The sequence below is a fragment of the Lampetra fluviatilis genome, chromosome 3, assembly GCF_964198595.1.
Source record: "Lampetra fluviatilis chromosome 3, kcLamFluv1.1, whole genome shotgun sequence".
NCBI lineage: Eukaryota > Metazoa > Chordata > Hyperoartia > Petromyzontiformes > Petromyzontidae > Lampetra > Lampetra fluviatilis.
Window position 1 is genome coordinate 33282200 of NC_136277.1, and position 27718 is coordinate 33309917.

Consider the following 27718-nt stretch of genomic DNA (forward strand, 5'->3'; position numbering starts at 1 on the left):
TAGCGCGCCGCGCTGCGAATCCGGCGACCCGCAGTTCGATTCCCGCTCACGGCCACCAACACCAGTGACGATTGTCTGAACCGTTCCCTGGCCTCCCCTAGGTCGACTCAGCCTCATAAGTGCTCACTCAGCCTCATAAGTGCTCGCTAACAGCACTTACCCGAACAGTTTTCTACAGCCTATACAGGCGATCTTTGTCTGTGTGAGTATATATAGTATCTGTGTATGTGCACGTGTCCGTCCGTGTGTGTGTGCATATTCACGCGATTTCTCTTTGTTAATCCCGCACAGCTCCAAGACACAAACACTGACCGAATACCGCGGACAATGCCACTGTCAGATGATGACCATTGTAAGATGATGATGATGACTTTGGTGGTGGTGGTGATTTTTTGTTCAAGGACATCTCTGTCCTTAGCTTGCATCGGACATCCGGAATCTAAACTTCCCACGCCGATGAAGCCCCCGCGTGGAACCAAGCGCCGAGAGATGCGGGCGCGGGATTTACACTGAGAGACAGAAGGCGGTGGTGGACACGTGGACCAGAGGCGGCACGCTGACTGCTAAGTCGAAGTAAGTGGACGGTTGGTGCAGGGGGGGGGGGTGCGGATGGCCAGGGGGGGGGGGGGGCACAAGCACAGAACCGGTTCAGATATCGCTCGCCGCTGGTGTTGGCCCTGGCTAGGAATCAGGTGGCCGGGATTAACAACGGAGCGCGACAATCACTGCGCCACCGCTCTCCCAACAAAGACAAAGGATCCGCCTATAGCCTTAATAAACTGTTGTTGGGGGAAAGTGCTGTTAGCGAGCACCTATGAAGGCCACCCGCACACACGCGCACGAGTCAGTGAATGCGTGAGTGATGCTAATACTGATGAAGCTGTAGATGGGTCGGAGCAACCGATCCTCACAGCCCGGAGTTATTTGGATCGCACCCTCCATTAAAATTATCATTTTAGCAACGTGATCCCATTCCTGGGGTCACGGGGAGGTCAGCCAGCCACTCGATCTCACGGCCACTCGTTATTTTTAGACATTTTCGGCAACACACTGCAGACGAGATGGATTGTAGATGAAATCAATTTTATATTTAAGATTCTCATTTTTTTCCTTCGAAAATAAATCCCTTTGTATGGTGTGTGGGCGTGTGTATGTGTGTTTGTTTGTGAACGTGGTGTTGGCCACCCACCCCCTCGTATACCGTGCCGGCCTTCATAGGTGCTCGCTAACAGCGCTTGCCCCAGCAGTCTCTTAAGGCTATACGGGGGATCTTTGTGTTTGTGGGGAGCGGTGGTGAAGCGGTTAGCGCGCTGCGTTATGAACTCGACAACCCGAGTTCGATTCCCGCTCACGATGACCACCGATAACGATTACCTGAACCGGTCCTGGACCTCCACTAGGTCGACTCAACCTCAACTGAGTACATCGTGCGGTTTGTAAACATCGCCACTGGGGAGGCAAAGGCGGCCGAGCGTGGTGTTGGCCACCCACCAATTCGTGTACCGTGCCGGCCTTCATAGGTGCTCGCTAACACCACTTGCCCATACAGTCTGTTAAGGCTATAGGGGGGATCTTTGTCTTTGAATCTATCTGGATGATCCAAGCCACTCAGCCCCCTCTCCCTCCCCTCCCACCAACCCCCTCTCCTCTTCTCCCCACCTCCATCTCTCACAGCTACCTCCTCACCCTTTCTCCGTTCCTGTCAGCCTCCCCTCCCCATCTCAAATCTCCGCCTCCCTCCCTCCATAAACTCCTTGCGAAGTCTCCCTCTCAACCTCTCCCCCCTCTCCGTCTCCATCTCCCAGCCATCGCCACGACCTCTCTCTCTCCCCGTCCACCCGATCACATCCCTCTCAGCGTCTCACCATCCCTCCCTCCGTCTTCCTGCCACTATCGCCAGCACCTACCACCAACCACCCCTACCGCCAACCACCCCTACCACCCCTACCACCAACCACCCCTACCACCCCTACCACCAACCACCCCAACCGCCAACCGCCCCTACCGCCAACCACCCCTACCACAAACCACCCCTACCGCCAACCACCCATACCACCAACCGCCCCTACCACCAACCACCCCTACCGCCAACCACCCCTACCGCCAACCGCCCATACCGCCAACCACCCCTACCACCAACAGCCAACCACCCCTACCACCCCTACCACCAACCACCCCAACCACCAACCACCCCTACCGCCAACCACCCCAACCACCAACCACCCCTACCACCAACCACCCCTACCGCCAACCACCCCTACCACCCCTACCACCAACCACCAACCACCCCAACCACCAACCACCCCTACCGCCAACTACCCCTACCACCAACTACCCCTACCACCAACCACCCCTACCACCAACCGCCAACCACCCCTACCACCAACCACCCCAACCGCCAACCACCCCTACCGCCAACTACCCCTACCACCAACCACCCCTACCACCCCTACCACCAACCACCCCTACCACCAACCACCCCTACCACCAACCACCCCTACCACCAACCACCCCTACCGCCAACTACCCCTACCACCAACCACCCCTACCACCCCTACCACCAACCACCCCTACCAACAACCACCCCTACCACCCCTACCACCAACCACTCCAACCACCAACCACCCCAACCACAAACCACCCCTACCGCCAACCACCCCTAATACCAACTACCCCTACCACCCCTACCACCAACCACCCCAACCACCAACCACCCCTACCACCAACCACCAACCACCCCAACCACCAACCACCCCTACCGCCAACTACCCCTACCACCAACTACCCCTACCACCCCTACCACCAACCACCCCTACCGCCAACTACCCCTACCACCAACCACCCCTACCGCCAACTACCCCTACCACCCCTACCACCAACCACCCCTACCACCAACCACCCCAACCACCAACCACCCCAACCACCAACCACCCCTACCGCCAACTACCACTACCCCTACCACCCCAACCACCAACTACCCCTACCACCCCTACCACCAACCACCCCTACCACCAACCACCCCTACCACCCCTACCACCAACCACCCCTACCGCCAACCACCCCTACCACCAACCACCCCTACCGCCAACCACCCCTACCACCAACCACCCCTACCACCAACCACCCCTACCACCCCTACCACCAACCACCCCTACCGCCAACCACCCCTACCACCAACCACCCCTTCCACCAACCACCCCTACCACCCCTACCACCAACCACCCCTACCACCAACCACCCCTACCACCCCTACCACCAACCACCCCTACCGCCAACCACCCCTACCACCAACCACCCCTACCGCCAACCACCCCTACCACCAACCACCCCTACCACCAACCACCCCTACCACCAACCACCCCTACCACCAACCACTCCTACCGCCAACCACCCCTACCACCCCTACCACCAACCACCCCTACCACCAACCACCCCTACCGCCAACCACCCCTACCACCAACCACCCCTACCGCCAACCACCCCTACCACCCCTACCACCAACCACCCCTACCACCAACCACCCCTACCACCCCTACCACCAACCACCCCTACCAACAACCACCCCTACCACCCCCTACCACCAACCACCCCAACCACCAACCACCCCAACCACCAACCACCCCTACCGCCAACCACCCCTAATACCAACTACCCCTACCACCCCTACCACCAACCACCCCAACCACCAACCACCCCTACCACCAACCACCCCAACCACCAACCACCCCAACCACCAACCACCCCTACCGCCAACTACCCCTACCACCAACTACCCCTACCACCCCTACCACCAACTACCCCTACCACCCCTACCACCAACCACCCCTACCACCAACCACCCCTACCACCAACCACCCCAACCACCAACCACCCCTACCGCCAACTACCCCTACCACCAACCACCCCTACCGCCAACTACCCCTACCGCCAACTACCCCTACCACCCCTACCACCAACTACCCCTACCACCCCTACCACCAACCACCCCTACCACCAACCACCCCAACCACCAACCACCCCAACCACCAACCACCCCTAGCGTCAACTACCCCTACCAACAACTACCCCTACCACCCCTACCACCAACTACCCCTACCACCCCAACCACCAACCACCCCAACCACCAACCACCCCAACCGCCAACCACCCCTACCACCAACCACCCCTACCACCAACCACCCCTACCACCAACCACCCCTACCACCCCTACCACCAACCACCCCTACCGCCAACCACCCCTACCACCAACCACCCCTACCGCCAACCACCCCTACCACCAACCACCCCTACCACCAACCACCCCTACCACCCCTACCACCAACCACCCCTACCGCCAACCACCCCTACCACCAACCACCCCTACCACCAACCACCTCTACCACCAACCACCCCTACCACCAACCACCCCTACCACCCCTACCACCAACCACCCCTACCACCAACCACCCCTACCACCCCTACCACCAACCACCCCTACCGCCAACCACCCCTACCACCAACCACCCCTACCGCCAACCACCCCTACCACCAACCACCCCTACCGCCAACCACCCCTACCACCCCTACCACCAACCACCCCTACCACCAACCACCCCTACCACCAACCACCCCTACCGCCAACCACCCCTACCACCCCTACCACCAACCACCCCTACCACCAACCACCCCTACCGCCAACCACCCCTACCACCAACCACCCCTACCGCCAACCACCCCTACCACCCCTACCACCAACCACCCCTACCGCCAACCACCCCTACCACCAACCACCCCTACCACCAACCACCCCTACCACCCCTAACACCAACCACCCCTACCGCCAACCACCCCTACCACCCCTACCACCAACCACCCCTACCACCAACCACCCCTACCACCAACCACCCCTACCACCCCTACCACCAACCACCCCTACCGCCAACCACCCCTACCACCAACCACCCCTACCACCAACCACCCCTACCGCCAACCACCCCTACCACCCCTACCACCAACCACCCCTACCACCAACCACCCCTACCGCCAACCACCCCTACCACCAACCACCCCTACCGCCAACCACCCCTACCACCCCTACCACCAACCACCCCTACCGCCAACCACCCCTACCACCAACCACCCCTACCACCAACCACCCCTACCACCCCTAACACCAACCACCCCTACCGCCAACCACCCCTACCACCCCTACCACCAACCACCCCTACCACCAACCACCCCTACCGCCAACCACCCCTACCACCAACCACCCCTACCACCAACCACCCCTACCACCCCTACCACCAACCACCCCTACCGCCAACCACCCCTACCACCAACCACCCCTACCACCAACCACCCCTACCGCCAACCACCCCTACCACCCCTACCACCAACCACCCCTACCACCAACCACCCCTACCGCCAACCACCCCTACCACCAACCACCCCTACCGCCAACCACCCCTACCACCCCTACCACCAACCACCCCTACCGCCAACCACCCCTACCACCAACCACCCCTACCACCAACCACCCCTACCACCCCTACCACCAACCACCCCTACCGCCAACCACCCCTACCACCCCTACCACCAACCACCCCTACCACCAACCACCCCTACCGCCAACCACCCCTACCACCAACCACCCCTACCACCAACCACCCCTACCACCCCTACCACCAACCACCCCTACCGCCAACCACCCCTACCACCAACCACCCCTACCGCCAACCACCTCACTCCCCAAGCGTTGCTTTTCCTCTCCCTCCCTCCCCCACTCAACATCCTCCCGCCCCCTCCGCCCTCACGGGGCAATGCTGCTCCATGAATGCCAAACGAGTGCACGCATGATTTATTTATTTATTTTGTCTCCTCCGTGGCATTTCCACTGACAAATACGCGCGCTCTTTACCGAGTAGAGCATAACACTGCTGCTGTGTAATTACATGGCGCGCACGTGTCTGTCCAGTGTGTGTACGTGTGTGTGTGTACGTGTGTGTGTGTACGTGTGTGTGTGTACGTGTGTGCAGTGTTTACGTGTGTGCAGTGTGTACGTGTGTGTGTGTGTGCACGTGTGTGCGTGTGTGTGTGTGTGTGTACGTGTGTGTGTGTGTGTACGTATGTGTGTGTGTGTGTACGTGTGTGTGTGTACGTGTGTGTGTCTTTGTGGGGAGCGGTAGTGTAGCGGTTAGCGCGCTATGCTACTAACCCGGCGACCCGAGTTCGATTCCCGCTCACGGCCAACACCAGTTACGATTATCTGAACCGGTCCTGGGCCTCCCCTAGGTCGACTCAGCCTGAAATGAGTACCTGGTGTAGTGTGTAAACATCGCCACTGGGGAGACAAAGGCGGTCGGGCGTGGTGCTGGCCACCCACCCCCTCGTGTACCGTTCCGGCCTTCATAGGTGCTCACTAACAGCACTTGCCCCTACAGTCCGTTAAGGCTATACGGGGGATCTTTGTCTTTGTGTGTGTGTGTCTTTGTGGGGAGCGGTAGTTGTAGTGGTTAGCGCGCTATGCTACGAACCCGGCCGCACAAGTTCGATTCCCGCTCACGGCCAACACCAGTGATGATTTTTTGAACCGGCCCTGGGCCTCCCCTATGTCGACTCAGCCTCAAATAAGTACCTGGTGCGATGCGTAAATATCACCACTGGGAAGACAAAGGCGGCCGGGCGTAGTGCTCGCCACTCACCCCCTCCTGTTGGGGCAAAGTGCTGTTAGCGAGCACCTATGAAGGCGAGTTTGGCGCACGAGGGGGTGGGTGGCCACCACCACGCCCGGCCGCCTTTGTCTTCCTCGTGGCGATGATTTATTTCCCCAACACACACCGCCCCAGGTACTATACTAATTTTCGGCTGAGTCGGCCTAGGGGAGGGCCCATGATAATCGGCGTTGGTGGTCGTTGGCTTTGTAGCGCGGCGCGTTAACCACTGCGCCACCGCTCCCCCCCACTGACACTCACACACGGACAACAGACCCGCACAGTGACACACACACGCACGCGCTGAGTAGCACCGACTCGCGGGTCTCTGGTTTATTTCCCCAACAGAAACAACCGCGGATCAGATTTCTCACGGACTGGGGAGGCAGCGGTAGCAGCCCCCCCTCCCCACCACCACTCCTCTCCACTACCCCCATCCTGCTCCACCGCTTTCTTAGGCAGGGGAGAGAGTTGGGGGTGTTGGGGGTGGGGGTGGTGAGAAGGGGAGAGCCACAACGGCGGGAGAGGGCAGGATGGAAGAGGAGGAGGAGGCGAGATGGGGGAGAGAGATGGGGCAGGGAGGGGGAGGGGAGGAGATGGAACGGGGTTGAGGCTAAGGGCTCTGCAGGCGGTGGTAATTCAAGAGTAAGGCTGGGAGCAGCTGTGAAGGCATCCGAACATTATGCTGCAAGTGCGCCCATCGAAGCGGGTTTCCCGTGCTGCCGCGCTGCAACTGCGGGCCCGGTCACGGCAGAGCTTGCCGCGTCGGTGCTGCGAGGGTAGCCGGCTACGTACGGTGCGAAGGAAGTTCAACAAACATTGCACACGAGGTCGAGTCGATTCCCATCGTCGTCGGCCCTGATCTATCCACTGCTGGACGGAGGCCTCCCCCCTGTGATGCAGCAACAGATTCAGCGCCTGCGGGTGTGGATATTGAGCTGATTTAATTGCGACATCCCCATAGGTGTACTGTGTGCTGAACTTCTTTCGCGCCGTACGTAGCCGACCGTGTTCATCGGCTGTGGTTCCCATCGTGCCACTGCCTCTTTCTCTCCGTCCTCTGTCTCGACTGAAGCGGGTTGGACTCGCTGGAAACTGACTAAGTCGTTGCGAGCTCTCGCCAGTGAACGCCTAAATGAAACAAGTATAATAATAGCGATAATTAAAACAACATTTACAAATGTGAGAGATTGAGTGGCGACGCATAGCACACGGTCGTCTTAATTAGCAGCACGGAAGAGTCCCTGTCGGGCCAAAACGCGGTTTGCATAATTCGCAAACAATGCGGTAGTCAAACAATGTTGTTGTTGTTGGTAGTAGGCCGACAAAAAGTAGTTAGCAGACCCCCTCGTCCTGCTTTGGGGTTTCCAAACTTTGGCCGACCCCTCTGCTATTTCGAGTCGAGTGCAGCCCGAATACCAAGACAGCTTCATCCTAATGCGTAATTATCGGAATATTTATATCCGCTCGAGGAATCCGATTAGCGATGAAGCTCTTTTCACAGATGTCCAGTCGTCATGGATGTCCAGTATATTGGAACATCTCTCCCCTCCCGTTAGGGACAGACAACGCACACACACGCGGAGCTAATGATGCACCAACACCACCTTCAGTTAGAAAGCCCTGCACAACATGAATGCTGCGTCTTGCAGCGGCGGGAAGGTACTTCTGGCTGCAAGCCGGGCTGCTCAGTCGCCCACCCCCCAGTGTTCGAAGGCATCTGAGGTTCGAGTGTTTGGTGTTGGGGTGAGATAGGGCGGGTGGCTCTCATTGGATTTCTAACCCCGGCACCTCCACTCCCCCTCCCCATAGCGCACACCGCCGTTGAAACGCGGGGGTGGGGGCCCACGTGCTAGCAAAGACAAAGATCCCCCGCGTGGCCTTAACAGATTGTCGGGGCAAGTCCTGTTAGCGAGCAGCGCTTGTGAAGGCCGGCACGGCACACGAGTGGGTGATCTGGCCGCCAGCACCACGCGCGGCCGCCTTTGTCTCCCGCGTGGCTGCGCCTACACGTCGGACACTCGGTACTCATTTGAGGCTGAGTCGACCTGGCGGAGGGCCATGGACCGGTTCAGATAAATCGTCACCGATGTTGGTGGCCGTGAAGCGGGAATCGAAACCGGGTCGCGGGTTTGTCGCGCAGCGCTAACCGCTGCACTTCCCCTCCCCAACAAAGACAAAGATCCCCGTGTAGCCTTAACAGACTCTCGGGGCAAGTGGCACAACAACAACAACAACAAACAGCCGCCATTATCCACTAAGTGGCGACTACGTCACCACGGCGCTTGTGCCAGGCTGGGTGCACGTTGAGGCCACGTGAAGTGTCGAACGCCCGCTGGCAGGAGGTTACGGGGCAGACCCAGGTACCACGGGTCGACTGACTGAGATGAGTGGCCGATGCACCACCTGTGCCCCCTACTGTGCCGACTTACTGTAGTTTAGCCACCCGGCGCTCCGCTCTTTGTTGTGAGCGTCGTTCCTCCCCCTCCGTTGTTGCTGGAGGGCGACTGCCTCCAACTGCCCAGTAGCAGCATCCTTCACGAGCCTCCTCCACAGGGACTGATCTTGACACCGCTGGTACCAGTCATCGGCAAGTCCACTCAGCTCCACGTCCTCCTGTACCACATCACTCCATCTCTTCTCCAGCCCGTGCCGCGCCCGTTTAGCCCCCTCGATCCGGCCGAACAAAAGCTGTTCAGGCATGCGGTGGCTGGGCATGTGGGCTACGTGACCCAGCAAGTGCCACACGCACGCCCTCGCCCACCAGGACAGCTGTCCCGGTGTGCCCCTTCGAGCCTTTGAAGGCGGTGATGTTAGCGAGCGCCTGTTAAGGTCGGTCTGGCTCACTGTGCAAGGAGGTGGGTGGTGTGGTCTGCACCACGCACGGTCGCCTTGGCCGCTGGTAGGAATTTTAAGGCTGAGTCAACCCAGGAGAGAGGGCCAGGACAGTTTGCACCACAACCTCGGCTGTATAGGTTCGATTCCCCGCAGTCGCGTACAAAACAACCGCTCCTCCGATGAGCGCGGTTGGCTCTACGTGCGGTGCGAATGAAGTTCAAGGTACGGTACAGTACGGTACAGTACATACATAAACGCCTAGGTCGGCTCTGGCTGAAATTAGTACCAGCTTCAATCACCACGTGGACGTTCTGCAGATTGAGATGCCCGGTCTGGTAGAGGGGCTCGCAAACAGCGCCCCCCCCCCCTCCGGCCCCCCCCTCTGCCATCAAAACGTTAACAACGGCTAAATGGGGAATCTGTGCGTGAACATTCAGGAGACAAAGACGGATCGGGTTCCTTTATCCGCTACTCCACCCATCGTCCAGCCCAGCCACAGCACGACCAAGTGGAGGGGGGGGTAGCTTTGGAAGTTCTACAAAACAAATAATGAGACCACTGCCTCCCTCCGTGTCTCCCTCCGTGTCTCCCTTCTTCCACTCCCCCTGCATCCCTCCCCGTCTCACCGCATTCAGCTCCACTACACAGCGCTCCTCCTCCTCCTCGCCCTCCCTCCTCTCCCAAGAGCTGACCACCCAATGAGACACACAGCGGAGGTGAGCCTCTCGGTGCGGGGTCCGGTTCGGTGAGCCAATTCTGCGTTTCCACTGCCCTTTAGCAAGCCAGACCCGAGCCGTGCCTCGAGGTGGTTCTTGGTACGGACCGCCAGCACGGCTCCCTTCTTGATGCAACACTTCACGGGCCACGTGACGTTGTAAACTTAAACATCACTCCACCCCCCACCCCCATCTCTCTCTTATACACAAAGCTAAACATCTCAAAAACATTTCCAGGGATTCTGGGCGCCCTGTTTATGTTCGGCGGCTCAAATGAGTTGGTGCGAGAATTCCCTACCCCCAAACACCCCCAAACACCCCCACTCTCTCACCCCCCCACACCCCTCACCACACTCTCACCCCCCCCACACCCACACTCTCACCCCCCACACCCCCACACTCACCCCCACCCCCCACTCTCTCACCCCCCACACCCCTCACCACACTCTCACCCCCCCCCCCCCAAACACCCCCACACTCTCACCCCCCACACACCCCCACACCCCCCACACCCCCACACTCTCTCACCCCCCCACACCCCTCACCACGCTCTCTCCCTCCCCCCCACACCCCCACACTCTCACCCCCCCCCACCCCCCCACACCCCCATACCCCCCACACCCCCCACACTCTCACCCCCCCCCCCACACCACCCCCCCACACCCCCACCCCCTCACACTCTCACCCCCCCACACTCTCACCCCCCACACCCCCCCCCACACCCCCCCCACACCCCACACTCTCACCCCCCACACCCCCACACTCTCACCCCCCCACACCCCCACACTCTCACCCCCCCCCACACTCCCCCCCCCCCCACACCCCCACACTCTCACCCCCCCCCACACCCCCACACTCCCCCCCCCACACCCCCACACTCTCACCCCCCCCCCACACCCCCACACCCCCACACTCTCACCCCCCACACCCCCACACTCTCACCCCCCCCACACCCCCACACTCTCACCCCCCCCCCCACACCCCCACACTCCCCCCCCCCACGCTCCCACACTATCACCCCCCACACCCCTCACCACACTCCCCCCCCCCAAAAAAAAAGGAGGGGGGGTGTGGTGGGGGTGAGAGTCAGGCAGGGCCAATGGCCCCGGCTGCATTGAGGATACACATCCCTTCGGTTGTAAACGTTTCCACTTGCGTGTATGCAATAGTGATTTGGAGTCGTGGGGGAGGACACGGAGGAGTGTCGAGCGAGGCGGTTCCAATGCCCCCACTCCGCCAGGGCCTCTCGGCCTCTGGGCCGCCACCTCTGCGCTGCCAAGAAACGGCGACGGATTTGGCAACGGCGGGCCGCAGAGAAACACGCGTCCCTGTGTGAGTAAGACTCTGTGTGTGTGTGAGACTGTGTGTGTGTATGAGACTCTGTGTGTGTGTGAGACTGTGTGAGACTGTGTGTGTGTGAGACTGTGTGTGAGACTGTGTGTGTGTGTGACTGTGTGTGTGTGAGACTCTGTGTGTGTGTGAGACTGTGTGAGACTGTGTGTGTGTGTGTGTGAGACTGTGTGAGACTGTGTGTGTGTGTGTGAGACTGTGTGTGTGTGTGAGAGACTGTGTGTGTGAGACTGTGTGTGTGTGAGTCTGTGTGTGAGACTGTGTATGTGAAAGACTGTGTGAGACTGTGTGTGTGTGAGACTGTGTATGTGTGAGACTGTGTGTGTGTGTGAGACTGTGTGTGAGACTGTGTGTGAGACTGTGTGTGAGACTGTGTGTGAGACTCTGTGTGTGGGGGGGAGCGGTAGTGTAGCGGTTAGCGCACTGTGCGACGAACCTGGCGACCCGGGTTCGATTCCCGCTCACGGCCAACACCCAGTGACGATTATATGAACCGGTCCTGGGCCTCCCCTAGGTCGACTCATCCTCAAAAATTAGTACCTGGTGCGATGTGTAAACATCGCCACTGGGGAGACAAAGGAGGCCGGGCGTGGTGTTGGCCACCCACCCCCTCGTGTGCCGTGCCGGCCTTTATAGGTGCTCACCTATATATTGTCCTATATATTGTCCCAACAGTTTGTTAAAGGCTATACGGAGGGTGGTTGTGTGCGTGTGCGTGTGAGAGACTGACATTATGCACACTCCCAGAAGGAAACCGTGTGGCTGATGTGATGTCTGCGTGCAGATAAAAATACGTGGTTGACGCCTTGTTGATGGATACATTACGATGTTTTAAATAATCGTTTGCATTGCATTAGACATGACTGCACTCCTATTAAAGTATGATTACACCATACTCTAACACTCAAGTATTAAAATATCTTGTAAGCATCTTGATAATTGTAACAAACAAAAAACCACTCAGCATTCTCGTGTAAAATCAATGTTTGTCAACCATTTCGCTTTGAACCCGAGAACCAAAAAGCAGCACAAAGGAGAGCATCACTTCTTGCCCAGGCCTCATTTCGGTTATAACATTTATCTATCTCTCTCTATCACCCTCTCTCCACCGTCTCTCTCAGCGTGGACAGCACCCTCGTGTCCACCTTCTGAAGCGCTCGCTCGTCACCGTGGCGTGCGCGATGACCACCACCACCACGTGACTTTTCTTTCGTGTTGTGCGCGCTGCATTTAGCGCCGCAGCGCGTGGATTTGTAGCGTTTTTTTTATTTGTTTGCTGGTGACTTTGTGTATTTCATATCGAAATCTTCTCCAGTGCTTTTGCTGCTGGCGGCAATAACAGTTGTTTAACAGTCAAATCTCTATATCTCTTCAAAAAGTCTCTCTCTATCTCTCTCCCCGTCTCTCTTTCTGGCCCCATCATCGTCCAGCCCCCTCGCCCGCTCTCTTACTTCCTCAGCCGCTCGCCAGCCACGCCGCCTCTGCACCTGCAAGTAGCCGCACGAGCGCCAGAATGAGCCCGATGGTTATCAGCTGATTAGTCGCCTTGCCTCCCCCCCGGGGTGAGTCGAGCCGGCTGTGGTTTCGGCCCCTTTCGCTGCCCGTGGCCACGCGAACCTCGGGGTCACCACCAGGACTCAGCACCGCGTCCGTGGTTTGGTAACCACGGAGCGTAAACCACCACCATCATCGCGCGCACTCCGTCCGTCACCCTGGCAGCAGCGGCAGCAGCAGCAGCGGCAGCGGCAGCAGCGGCAGCGGCAGCGGCAGCAGCAGCGGCAGCAGCAGCGGCAGGGGCAGCAGCGGCAGCGGCAGCAGCGGGGGCAGCAGCAGCGGCGGCTTTTTGGCTCAGCCATCGAACAAAGACGGTGGCCACCGCCTGAACCTTCACGACGCGGGCCGTCCGGAACGCTCTTCCTTCCGATATCAGGAAGCCACTGGGGCTGGGCACTTTTGAATCGTCCAGATTGACAAACTCGTTTCTGTAGAACTGCTTTTGGGGCTTAGTTTGTTGCATTTCGCCCGCACCTCCGATTCGCGCGGTTGGCTACGTACGGCGCTGAAATAAATTCAACACACACGCACACGTACGTACGGCCACGCTAGTCCCCCCCACGCACACATCCTCCTCCTCCCTCCCTTTCTCGTCGTCTGTAAACAAACGTCACTCGAGTTCCGCTTCATGTTTCCCGAGCTTTCATTCTTAATCCTGACTCTGCTGATATGTGGATGAGCGCGTGTCCAAACCCGGTCCAGAGTTGGCTTGCATTGAATCGATGCCGCTGAAATGTGTACACCCACGGAAAGACGTTTCATCAAGTTCAAGTTAATTTATTAGGTATAGCCCTGTGAGCCATTCGGCTCTTGAATCGGGTGCAACCGCAACAAACAAAAAACAAAAACATGAACAAGAAAACATCTTAAAGTGAATATGTGACTAAGTGCAAACAGAAAATCCAAGAAAAGACAGCACAATATTGCAGAAAAACCACCGTACACCAACGCTGTGTGCAAATATCCCAGTGGGATGCAAGTCAAACAACAACCACAAGACAACTTAGATTAAGGCCATCAGTCTTACTCCGTACTACAACAAACAAACATGGCCAAACCAAAAAACTTTTCGAAATCACCAAAATAAAGCAATGAAACAGTGATCATAGGAACTGTGACGGAATTTTCACAATAAACGACAAACAACTTGTACTACCAAAACCCTGCAGCCATAGCTGGCTGCATGAGTCACTCCACAACAGCAGGAGCATCAATCGGAGTATTATAATTTTTCAATGCACCTTTAAGATCAGCACACTAAATCAAAACACAGGTCATACTTTGCAGCGATCATCCGGAGCCAAACATTTTATTTTAGGCCACTGAATTGCAATGGCAGCTAGGGGTGTACAACTCCTCTAGAGCAGTTTTGAGTGACTCAAGTTGCAATTTATTGGCAATAGCATTCCAGACCCTGGGGGCATCAATAGCAAAGGCCCTTCCTCCAGTATATGTACGGCAATAGGGAATATGAAGCTGGTAAATGAGTGTAGACTTTAGGTCAAATGTGTTCTTTGAAACAGAGAGGAGATCCAGCAGGTAATCTGCGGATTTTTTTGTAAGTACATCATGAATAAATAAGATCTGGTGCACAAACCGTCGAACATTCAGAGATGTTAAGTTTGACCCAATGTAGAGATCACAGTCGTGATTCCTATATGGGCAGTTCAATGCAAATCTTACTGCCGAGTCATGCGCGGCCGATGGACTGTGCAGAAGAGTACTGGGTGTTTCAGAAAATGCTTTAGCACTTCTGAGAATTTGCAACAACACCACGAGAAATGTGCCGCCTCCGGGCCCTGGAGACCACCTGGAGAAGATTCCAGGCCACGCGTTGACGACGATGGCGAACGAGTGGAGACTCTTTGACTTTTTGAAGCTATTAGCACGCATTTGTGATTATACCACAGTGTATTTACCCGTTCCTTTTTCAATTAAAAACGATAGTCCCTTATAAGTGTTCACATTTTTTTAAGCACCCTGTACTTTTAGCATTTTTTGTTTTGCTATTACGCAGAGACACGGAGATGTGAAGGAGGCGATTTTGTCTGCATGCATCTTCAATGTGAGAGAGAGGGCAGAGGTCCATACTCCTCTGTGCCTACGTTCCCTCCCTCCCTCCTCCTCACCCAACTCCTCTACCCCCCGCATCACCTCCCCCCCTCTCCACTTCAATTCCAAACCCCCACCTCACCCACCCACCCACCCCCCTCACCCACCCACCCACCCACCTCACCCACTCACCCACCCATCTCACCCACCCACCTCACCCACCTCACCCACCTCACCCACCCACCTCACCCACCCACCAACTCACCCACCTCACCCACCCCCCTCACCCACCCACCCACCCACCTCACCCACCCACCCACTCACCCACCTCACCCACCTCACCCACCCACCAACTCACCCACCTCACCCACCCCCCTCACCCACCCACCCACCCACCTCACCCACCTCACCCACCCACCCACCTCACCCACCCACTTGGTGATGTCACTGCTGGTGTTACTGCTGCTGATGACGCTTGGTGATGGTGATGTCACTGGTGGTGCTACTGCTGCTGACGCTTGGTGATGTAGCTGGTGGTGCTGCTGCTGGAGGTGGTGGTGGTTGTAGTGGTGGTTGTAGTGGTGGTGGTGGTGGTTGCTATTGCTGCTGCTGGTGGTGCTGCTGCTGACGCTACTGCCGAGGTGGTGGTGGTAGTAGTGGCGGTGGTGTTGCTCGTGCGCCGGTGGTCCTGCTGCTGGTGATGCTGCTGCTGGAGGTGGTGGTGGTTGTAGTGGTGGTGGTGGTGGTGCTGGTGGTGGTTGCTGTTGCTGCTGGTGGTTGCTGTTGCTGCTGCTGGTGGTGGTGATGCTGCTGGAGGTAGTGGTGATTGTAGTGGTGGTGGTGGTGCTGGTGGTGGTTGTAGTGGTAGTGGTGGTTGCTGTTGCTGCTGCTGGTGGTGGTGATGCTGCTGCTGGAGGTGGTGGTGGTTGTAGTGGTGGTGGTGGTGGTGCTGGTGGTGGTTGTAGTGGTAGTGGTGGTTGCTGTTGCTGCTGCTGGTGGTGGTGATGCTGCTGGAGGTAGTGGTGATTGTAGTGGTGGTGGTGGTTGCTGTTGCTGTTGCTGGTGGTCCTGCTGGTGATGCTGCTGCTGGAGGTGGTGGTTGTAGTGGTGGTGGTTGTAGTGGTGGTGGTGGTTGTAGTGGTGGTGGTTGTAGTGGTGGTGGTGGTTGTAGTGGTGGTGGTTGTAGTGGTGGTGGTGGTTGCTGTGCTGTTGCTGCAGGGCTGGTTCGCCGGGTCACGCGTTGCACAGAGGGCGGCGGGAGCTGCTTGGCTGTCGTCGTCAAGCGAGGCACGAGGGGTGATTGCAGCGAGTGGGTGGGGACGTGCGGGTGAGCGAGTGGGGCTGCTGTTCGTCGTGGGGGAGGAGGAGGAGGGAGACTGGGGGCGAGAGACAGAAGAGACAGAAGAAAGAGCGAGCGAGGGAGAGAGAAGCAAACAGCGAGCCCTTTTGCTCAGCGCCGCGCCATCAAACAGAGACAGCGCCTCTCGCCTGGCTCCCGGCCAATGCTCATCCAGCACAGGCGCACTAATCTGGCACGGAGACACTCCACGCCAGCCGGAGGGACGGGGGCAAATTAAATGCTTTCACCGCGCCGAGCCGGAGAAAGAGGGAGAGAGAGAGAAACGAGGGGTGGGAGGGGGCCCTTTTCCGTGGCTCTTTAAAGGCTCTTATTGATTCGCTTGCACATCCGCAGGATTTTTTTTCCTCTCCCCCTCCCTCTCTCTCTCTCAAATTCTGCCTTTCACTTTCACCCGAGTCCGCCAGCTGCAGCGGCAACAACAGCTGTAGCAACAGCAGCAGCAGCAGCGGCAATAGTGTATGAATGTGCGTGTGTGTAGCAGCGGTAGCAATAGGAGCAGTTGCAGAAGCAGCAACGACAATAGCAGCCACAGAAGCAACAGCAATAGCAGCAACTGCTGCGATAGTAGCAGCAGCAGCAGCAAGGCAGCAGCAGCAGCAACAAGAGCAGTAGTAATAGCAGCAGCAGCATCAGCAGCGGCATCAGCAGCGGCAGCGTGGATTCCCTGCTGCTCCTTGCCACGTGCGTCCTAGCGCTCACGTGCCTCGCAAAGGAAGACCCCCCCCCCCCAAATACCCCCACCCCCCCAACCCCTCCCCCCACCCCCACCACCCCACCCCCTACCTTTGGGAAGCCTTCCCCGAGATGACATTTCCATAACATTTTTTTGAGTCACCCGTGGCTGACTCGGGTGGTCTAATCTGAAGATTAGGGATGATGATAAGTCAGCGCTGTGAGCCCTGTACCTGGGCCGCCTGTCTGCTCCTCCTCCTCCTCTTTGTGTCGTGCGGCAACGTTTCTCATCTTCCCCAACGAATGATCTCGTCGGGAGATTAAACCCCGACAATTCTTATTTTATTTTGCATGGCGGTATCGTCGCCGTGTTTTGATTGCGCGGCACGGCCGGGTAAGCGGCAATCGCCAAACACAGCCCCTGCTGCTGCTGCTACTGCTGTTGTTACTGGTGCTGCTATTGCTGTGCTACTGCTGTTGCTATTGCGGTTCCTGCTGCTATTATTGCTACTACTGTTGCTCCAAATATTGCTGCTGTTGTTGCTGCTGCTGCAACATCAGGGTGGGAGTCGGGGGATGAGAGAGACGCATGGGCCGCACATTGTTTTGGGGGTCCAAAATGTTTTTTGAGGAATTAAAATGAAGAAATTTTTAATAAAAAAAATACAATGCCAATGGAAACAAAAATCGGGCACCGCGAATCTACCCACCGACGCGCACCACGTGGCCGGCGTCGCCCGGCCACGTGGTCGAGGCCGCTGTGGGGGAGCACGCGGGGCCCGGCCCCGCACGAGGCGACGGAATCAACATTTGTAGCTCGGGAAATGTCTCAAGCCGAGCCGCTTGAAACCTCTCATCAGGCCCGGCCACGACATAAATCCATCGGCGATCCTCACCAACTCGTGGCCGCAGGGACCCAGCCCAGACTCACTGCTGCTGCACCCCCCCCCCTACCTCGACCCCTGCCCCACCCCCGCCCCTCGTCCCACAAATCCCCACCTCCCAAACTCCACCGCATCCACCCCGAACTCTCTATGGGGTCCTTCAAGCTCCCTCCCACGTGTGTTTGTCGTCTTGTTTTTGATCTGCTGCTGCTGCTGCCGCCGTCTCCATGGGTCAGAGTCCCCCCCCCCTCCCCACGGCCCCTTCGCATCCACGAGGCCTCCACCCCGTTCGGTTTGAAGATGGTGAAATGTACCCCTGTCGGACCCCCGTGGCAGGCGGTCAACAACAACAACCACCCAACCCCGCCCGCCACCCACCCACCGACGATTTCTAGCGCATCAAATCAACCCGAGCGCGACAGAGAACCACGGCCAGAGAGACGCCGCCGCCGCCGCCGTCGTCCGCGGTGTCGCCACGGCGTCTCGCATCGTCCCATCCTCCTCCTCCTCTGTTGCCGGGCGAACCCGTCTCGACACCGTCCACAGGAAGGCGCGGGGAATAAAGACATCGTCGGCGTTGACGGAGCCATCCGCCGGCACGCAACTCGCCGTGCCCCAGCCAGCATCGCCGCCGACAAAGTCGCCGGCTTCAAGTTGCCGAGCTCACGCACGTGGGGCAGCTCCAAGTGTCACCGCACGCCTTGGGAGGGGAGCCGGGTCTTGGAGCTGCAGTGAACCCAATGATCGTGTCGATGAGATGTACTCAGGTCTGATATATGGCTGTTGTTCACAATTGCACCCGAATAAAAAAGAAATCACCACAACTCAACCGCCCCTTCTCAGCCTCCCTATCGCCAAGTCTCCTCATCCTCACCCACTGCCCTCATCCTCCACCTCATCAACCATTCTCCCCCTCATCCATTTGTCGTCTTCTCCTCATATCTCATCTTCATCATTGCACGCCACATCATCTCTGTTCAGCCGCCCCATTACCCACTCCAAACATCCTCACCCCCTCCCTCCCTTCTCTCCCTCCTCGTCCTCACCACCCACCTCCTCCTCCTCACCCATTCCCCTCCTCACTGGTGACAGCCATGGCGACGCGGGGTATGCGGCAAGTCAGGCGCCCATGTCAGGGGCCACCTCTTCCACAACTCACGTTGGCCCAGAGACAGCGGTACAGCAAGAGGGGGGTGGGTTCATGTCCCATCTGTGTGGATTTTCAAGTGTCGCTTTTCCCCTCCGCACCATCGGTGCACCCCCCCCCCCCCCCAGGTTACTCCGGTTTCCTACCACGTGCAAAAGTCATTAAGACAACAACAGCAAACTATTTTTTTTAATGAACCGCGTTTTCTCGCTGCAGCCACGAGCCCGCTTCAAGATCGTCCCTGGACTTGGGCGATGCGTTTCCCAGATCGATAGATTCGTTAATAAAGAATAACGCCGCTAATGAATGTCGCGGCTCGTGATCGTATCAGGACATCGACCCAACACCTCCGAGGGACTGGGTTCAAGCCCCGGGGCGAGACGCCCCGTGTCCCTACATACATATACAACGCAACTCATTAATTACAGACACAAGCGAGAGCCGATGATACAACGTGGGAGAGAGAGAGAATGAGTAGAGGGGGGTGAGTGAGTGAAAGATGGTGCGTGGTGGCCGAGATCTCGCGCGATGGAGAGAACTCGAGGGAGATTGAGAGGCAGAGCGAACGGACGCTGCCGTGCGAGAGCGAAGAGTGGGAAAGAGCGGAGCGAGAGAGAGAGCGTGAGAGACAGCGAGAGAGTGAGCGAGAGAGTGAGCGAGAAAGTGAGCGAGAGGTGGGGGTTTTACATAAAGATAAGTTTAAAAAAATGTTTTAACGAAATGATGAACGAAGCAAAGTGCCGAATACACCGAGCATCTTCTTGTTTCCACTGATCGTAAAAAAAAGAGAGACAGCGAGGGAGAATCATGGAGGTAGCGAGCGAGCGAGAGATGTGGGGAGGAGGGGGGGTGTAGGAGGATGTTGCTTTAAGAGGAAGCCTCCCATGCAGCCGCTTCCTTTGTTACTGCCTAAACACGCCGCGCGGGCAGGAATGTGGCGGCGTGACGAGGAATCCGACCAACAGCAAGAAGGCGGCCAATCATCCACAACCACCCCGCCCTCCCCCTGTTCAATCAATCACTCAATTACCAGCCATTCTCAATCCACTGTTGAATTAATCCAACAACCCCTCCCGCCCCCCAAAGCCATGTCGGTCGTTCGTACGCGTTGGTGGGAATCGATTCTGAGATGGCTTGCTACTGATGTTAGCCGTGAGCGGGATTCTAGAACGTAATCGTGGGCGAGTTCATAGCTCCGTGCGCTAACCGCTGCGCCACCGCTCTTCTCGGTGTGGAGGTTGTTTCATAAATGACTCCACGTGGTTTTTTTTTACACTCAGTTTAAATATGAGTATGAGTAATAATAAGTAATACGTCGTGTAGTAGTAGTAATACGTGATAAATAGTGTAGTAGTAGTAATACGTGATACATAGTGTTGTAGTAATACTAATACGTGATAAATAGTGTTGTCGTAATACTAATACGTGATATCGTCTGTTATCGGGCATGTGTGGGTGCTTCTGTGCGACCAAAGATAAAAAAAAGGTTTCCTTTAGTGTTTCGTGTTTTTCATTTAACTCCTGAATAAGGCTGCAGCCTAAACCACACACACACACGCGCGCGCGTGCTTGTTAAATGATAATAGCAACGCCAATTAACCTATCTTTACCATCTCGGCTTTGATTTCTTTTCAGAGGCAACAACATCTGTGTGGTGAGTGCACTAATCATTAGCACGCCGCAGGCGAACCAGCAGCTCGCCTTGCTGTCCACGCGAATTCGCCCCCCGTCACCGCCCGCACCTCCATCCCAACAAACCCCGTGCCATATCAGGCTGCAGGGTCTTCATTTCAGACAGGATCGGGAGAGATATGTCCGCGCCCGGCACACCACGTCGAGTCGACTGCCCGTGGACGGTGGCGACTCGTTACGGCACCACCCGTACGTACTTCAGAATCAGTATTCATACTGGGGGAATCCGATGAGCAATAAAGCTCTTGTTCACAGATGTCCAGTATAGGGGCACGGGGGGTAAGAACGCGACAACAACAACAAACAGTACACAGGCTAACAAAGCACCCCAACACAGACGACTATAACTAAACCATCCCCATCACAGCAGTCAAGGACCCACTGAGGTATGAAATTATATTTTCAGAAGCGACCCGGCTGCCACAAACGATAGCTCAACAAAGTGGCCTGATCATCACGTGGGAAATCTACAGCAGCAACATAATCCAAACGCGAGCTCCCACACTCCCACCCGGGTGAACACAAAGCAGCCGGCGACCGTGGTACCAGCGGTAGCTGAGTTACAAAGAGGCGAGTGCCCGGCTGGTGTCGAGGTGGCCGAGTTAGCAGACGCGAGCGAAGGCGTTTGATGACTGCAGGGGTCTGGGTGGCGTGCTACTCGGGTTTGTTTGGTGCATTACGATTCTCTCTGAAGTCTGATAATGCGAACCCACTCCTGCAAATAAGACGCGCGCGTTATTTATTAATTTAGTTGTGGTGGGGGCGGGGAGGAGGTGGTGGTGGTATATTTATGTATTTACTGCGTGTGGTTTGTGTGCGTGTGTGTGCGCGTACGCGCGCCTTGATCGAGGAGCCTTTGAAGAGAGGGGTCCTGGGGGAGAGGAGGTGAGAGGTGGTGGGAGCTGGGCGGACCAATTGGGATCGTCGTCATCATCATCGTCATCGTCGTCATCATCTTCATAAACATCGTCGTCATCATCGTTGTCAACATCATCGTCGTCGTCAACATCATCGTCGTCAACATCATTGTCATCGTCGTCATCATTTTCATAAACATCGTCAACAACATCCTCGTCAACATCATCATCGTCGTCATCATCATCGTCGTCAACATCGTTGTCAACATCATCGTAGTCAACATCATCGTCGTCAACATCATCGTCAACATCATCGTCGTCATCATCTTCATAAACATCGTCAACAACATCGTCGTTGTCATTATCGTCTTCAACATCGTCGTCAACATCATCGTCGTCAACGTCATCATCGTCGTCAACATCATCGTCATCATCGTCAACATCGTCTTCAACATCGTTGTCAACATCATCCTCGTCTTCAACAACATCATCGTCGTCGTCATCATCGTCGTCGTCGTGTTCTGTTCAAAGGTTACATTCGGTGCGGGGTCAGGCAGTGGATGATGGGGATGGTGATGACGTTCAAGACAGATCATGAATTCGACCTCATCGGATAGACGCAGCGTTGAAAAGCTAAGCAGACTTCGAGACTGGACGAGGCAGCTCTGTTGTTTATAAAATGAAGAAAGATCCTGCAAACACGTGGGAGACAAAGTAGTATCGGAGGGGGGTGGGTGGAGGGGGGAGATTCTACGACCGTGAAATCTCTCACGGTCGTTTCGTCGTCTTGTCGACACCTCCCTGGGGCCCTCTGTGTGCCCCCCCCCCCACAACGTGAGTGAGAAGCCACGATCGCGGAATCCGTGGCGTGCGTTGACGGGCTAGAGTCGTGGGCTCGCGGTTAAGGTGTTGTCGGTTTTTTTTATTTTTATAAAACACAACTCGAGTTTGTAACCAGCGCGTGTAGAGGCGCGTCGCGACCCTTCGTGAAGAAACTGAATCGTGGGCTTGCGAAGGACGCGTCGCGGGTAGGACACGCACGATGGCCCGTGGGCGAGACTAAGGGCGGAGTGGCAGCCAAGGAATCAAATGCGTCCGAGAGAGAAACGTCGACCGTGGGGAGACCGCGCGTACTCGATGCACGTTGGACTTCTTTCGCGCCGTACGTAGCCATCCCGCGCTAATGGGAGGCGCAGCAGCGAGATGCCGCGAGGCCTGGGAAGGGATTGAGGAGGCCTTCGTCCAGCAGTAGATAGAGCATCGACAACGATGATGCTGCTGCTATCGAGGCTATGGTGCCTTCAAGATGAGCGTTATATATTGTTCGTGTCGGATGTTTCTCACTGGCGGGGGCTGGATTAGAGAGCGACACAAATTGTTGGTTTCACCAACTCGCACACCGCCCTCTCTCTCTCAGCGCGCTCTCTCTCTCTGTGTGATTCCCTCCCTCTCTCCACCCCCACACCGCATCTCCTTCGCTCTTCACCTCCAATCACCCCCCTCTCGCACCCCCTCACTCCAGCCGTATCCCCTTTCCGCGTGCAAATCGACCGACAGCGGGCAGCTCCCCACACCTCCCCTCCCCCTCTCTCTCTTCTCTCTCCATCAGCTCGCACGACTAACCCCACGAGACCCAATCCCTGCACCCACCCATCCCTTACACGCTCCCCTGCACCCCCTCGCCAGACCCCCTTCACCTCCCCGCCACCCCCACGCAGCCCCGCCTACGAGTGCAGCCTCCCTCCCTCCCCCCTTTCCCTGAGCTGTGATTGAAGCCCCCTCTGTCCGAGAGGGGGGGCTCAATAAACAGCTCCCCTTTCTCCCTCCCTGTGCTACTCTTGTCTGTGCCTCTTGCCTGTGTCTTACATCTCTTGTCTGCCTTCACCACGTCTCCCCTCCACGTGTTGTCCCACCCCCGTGTCTCCCGCTGCCTCTCCCCTCTCTGGCTGTCTACACGTCCAAGATCTCCCCTCTCCGAGTCTCCTCCTCTCAGCGCATCATCTTTTCCTTCCTTCCCAGCGTCTACCCCCCCCCCTCTCAAAGAATCTGAATTAAGTTCCAAAAGAAGTTCCAAGCACGCAGAGCGAAACGTCGGATATCAGTCGGTGCAGACCCCCCCCCCAAAAAAAAACCATGGATGTTTGTTTATCTGGAACGCAGATCGCCTCTGTCTGTGGCCGTCCCCTAAAGTCCGACCTCTCCCGTGTCTTTGATGCGCCATGCACACGGCGAGAAGGATGAAATTATAAATACATTAATGGAACACAAACAACGAAGCAGCGACAAGAACAACAACCGGCGTGGAAGTGTACACATATTCTTTGGGTCTTTCGGTAAAGTGACGTAGATAGGTTAAAAGAAAATAACAAAAAACCACGACGTTTCGAACGCAACACAAACGGTCGTCATCAGGAAGAGGGGGTTAGCTTCTAAAGGCAAACTGTTTATAAAGGTTTTAAATGGGCGGAGCCCAAATGTCAGCAGCCAATGTTAGTGCGAGTGGTGGGCAGCGACCACGATGGGGGTGGGTTTTCCACCAATCAAAGGGCTGCCAAGTAAAAATTAGCATGTTAATGTAATGTTAATGTGTGAGATTAGCATGTTAATGTAAGATCGTTGAGCGGCCTCTGCAGCCAGCGCCCTGAGGTGGCTTGTTCATCGAAAGGAGACCAGATGGCTCAATGGGACATTCTGTCTACAGGAAAGCCACCCATACGGATGCATATCTAAAACCTGACGCCCACCACCATCTTTCCCAGAATAATTCCCCCATCAAAACTCTACACCATAGAGCTCAATGTATTTCCGACCTTGATCACCTAGCCAGTGAACTGAAACACGTACACCAAGCTCTCAAGATGAATGGATATTCAGACTACACAATGCGTATCACCTCAACCGTTGGGAAAGAACCATCTGAGGACCCAATCAAAACCATCACCTTGCCATACATAGCAGGGGTCACCAAAAGGATCTCCAAAATCATGAGGAAACATAAGTTCCAGGTTCGATTTAACACAGTACATAAAATTCGTGATCTGATCCCATCTGTGAAGGATGTGATCCCTGACATGCAATACCCCAGCGTCTACAAACTCAGCTGTGCTTGCGGCAGTAGTTACATTGGGGAAACTAAGCGACATGTCTCGGACCGTGTTCGTGAACATATAAGGCAGATTTGAAACACGGCAGGACCAATACCTCAGCCGTGGCTGATCATTGGCCTCACACGAAATAGATTTTTCTAAGACGAAGGTACTTTGAAAACCCACTGGCCATCAACAAAGATTTGTTCATGAAGCCATCCACATTTACAGACACGGACACAATTTCAATCGAGAAGATGGGTATAAACTGAGCAATCATTGGAAGGACGTTATCAACCAGTTTAAGTCATAACTGGCTGTGATGTTCCCATCCTACCACCTTCTGATGTTAGTTGTTGTTTTCAGGCTCTCTGATTTGACATTAACAGGTTAAATTCCCCACACTAACACAGCCACCTCGCTCGCCCAGCTCTAAGTTGCTGCTCTGTGGTCTCCCATTAACATGCTAATCTCTCACATTAACATGCCAATATCTCCCATTAACATGCTAATCTCACACATTAACATTACATCAACATGCAAATTTTTAGCTTGGCAGCCCTTTGATTGGTGGAAAACCCACCACCGTTGCGATCGCTGCCCACCACTCACACTAACATTGGCCGCTGATATTTGGGCTCTGCCCATTTCAAACCTTTATAAACATTTTGCCTTTAGAAGCTAACCCCCTCTTCCTGATGACGACCGCTTGTGTTGCGACCGAAACGTCGTAGCTATTTTGTTCTTTTCTTTGAACCTATCGGCGTGACTTTACCGAAAGACCCACAGAATATGAAACCCTGCAGTCACGAAAGCTTTAAGTCAAGAAGTGTACACATCTCGGGCGGGGGGAGGGGGGAGGGGTGGGGGGTGGGCGGGGGGAGAGCCTCAAGCCGCCGGCGTCGGGACTCGGATTCATTCAGCAGCGTTCCTTGCCCCATTAGCGGTTACATTTGCCGTGCCCTGGAAATGTCCGTCTTGGCACCGGTTTTATTGGGCTGTTAAGTAAGAGAAGAGCGAATATGTTGGACTGCGAGAGAGCAGAGAGAGAGGGGAGAGAGAGAGAGAATAGAGAGGGAGTGGAGGGGGCAGATTAACCCACCCACCCGAGTTCGATTCGCGTTCACGGCCACCAACAACAGTCACGAATATCTGAACTCTGTCATGCGCCGGCCCCTAGGTAGACTCAACCTAAAATTATTACCTGGTGCGATGCGTAAAACATCGCCACTGGGGAGATAAAGGCGGCCGGGCGTAGTGAGTGCTGGCCACCCACCCACATCGGTGCTTACCGATAGCATTCCACTCCCACAACATCTACAATAGCGATTGCGATGTCTTTTGGTGTGCGTCACTCACCCGACTTGGCTTACCATCCCCCACCTCGTCCAACCGCTACCGCCCCCCCATCCCCCCCATCCCCCTCACCTGTACACCCCCCATTGTCCACCACTTTAGTCACACCTGGGCACCTGGGCCAGTGCCCCTGAACCCCTCCCAGTGCCTCCCTTCTCTTTCAAAAGTCCCCGCTTGTGTCTGAGCCCAAGTTAAGCTTTGGCTTTACCTTGTTTGTCAAATAGGCGAGGTGAGGAATTGTACAACACGTGGGCCACGCGTGACAGCCTATAGCTCCTGGGAGAGAGGCAACACGCACCGCGTTCACGATTCACCCTCGTGTTGACCTCTGACCAAGCCGCCTCTAAATCGCCCCCACAATCTGATAGGATGGGTGGTTAGGTGACCGGGTGGGTGGGTAGGTGGGTGGGTGACCGGGTGAGTAGGTGGGTGGGTGGGTGACCGGGTGGGTGGGTGGGTAGGTGACCGGGTGGGTGGGTGGGTAGATGATCGGATGGGTGGGTGGGTGACCGGGAGGGTGGGTGACCGGGTGGGTAGGTGACCGAGTGGGTGGGTGGATCGGTGTGTGAGGATAATGTGTGTGAGGGCGGTTAGTTGGGTGGATAGGTGGCTGAGTGATTCGGGTGGGTTGAGAGATTGCAGTGGTGTGTGCTTGATTAGTGCGAGGCGGCTGGGTGGAGGTGAGTGGGTAAGTGTGTAATGGTGGTTCGTTGGGTGGTAGGGTTGCTAGGCGGTGGGGTACTTCAGTGATAGATGATGGAGTGGTTGGGTGGGTGTGTGTTGATGATGTGTAATCCCTACGCGCATGTGTATGTACGTGGGAGAGCGGTAGTGTAGCGGTTAGCGCGCTGCACAACGAACCGGACGAGCCGAATTCGATTCCTGCTCGCGGCCAACACCCAGTGACGATTATCTGAATCGGTCCCGGGCCTCCCCTAGGTCGACTCAGCCTCAAAGGAGTGCGTGGTGAGATGTGGAAACATCGCCACTCGAGAGACAAAGGAGGCCGGGCGTTTGTGCTGACCACCCACCCCCTCGTGTGCCGTGCCGGTGCTCGCTAACAGCACCTGCCCCAACAGTCTGTTAAGACTATACGGGGGATCTTTGTCTTAGGACGTCTGTACGCATGGCTGTGTCGATCTGTATATCCCTCGTCTGCTCAGTGCCCGGCAGTCTGTCCAATTCGTTTGTCTATTGCACCATTTGTTTGTCGGCAATATCCGCCAGTCCGTCGAGTGTTCTGTTCATTTTCGTCCGTCCGTTTTCTCTGTCCGCCCGTCTGCCCATCTACCTGTATAGCAGTCCATCTACCTGTATATCAGTCCCTTTGTCCAACTCTCCGTCCACATCGGTCGCGACACATCCGTCTGTCTCCATTCCTCATCATCGTCGTTCTAGAGGACCGTAGACAACCAAATGAACACAGACATACATCTGCCCCTATACGTATTTACTTTGACACATC

General features: G+C 56.2%; 1 long non-coding RNA gene across 1 annotated transcript in view; it reads left to right on the forward strand.

The window, feature by feature from the left end:
- Positions 1-12726, forward strand: part of LOC144949853 (uncharacterized) — a 45623-nt gene extending 32897 nt beyond the window's left edge. Inside the window, exons 2-4 of the long non-coding RNA XR_013640313.1 lie at positions 402-573; positions 11413-11575; positions 12715-12726. This is a non-coding gene — a long non-coding RNA (uncharacterized LOC144949853). The remainder of the gene's footprint in view (positions 1-401; positions 574-11412; positions 11576-12714) is intronic.
- The last annotated feature ends 14992 nt before the right edge of the window (positions 12727-27718 follow it).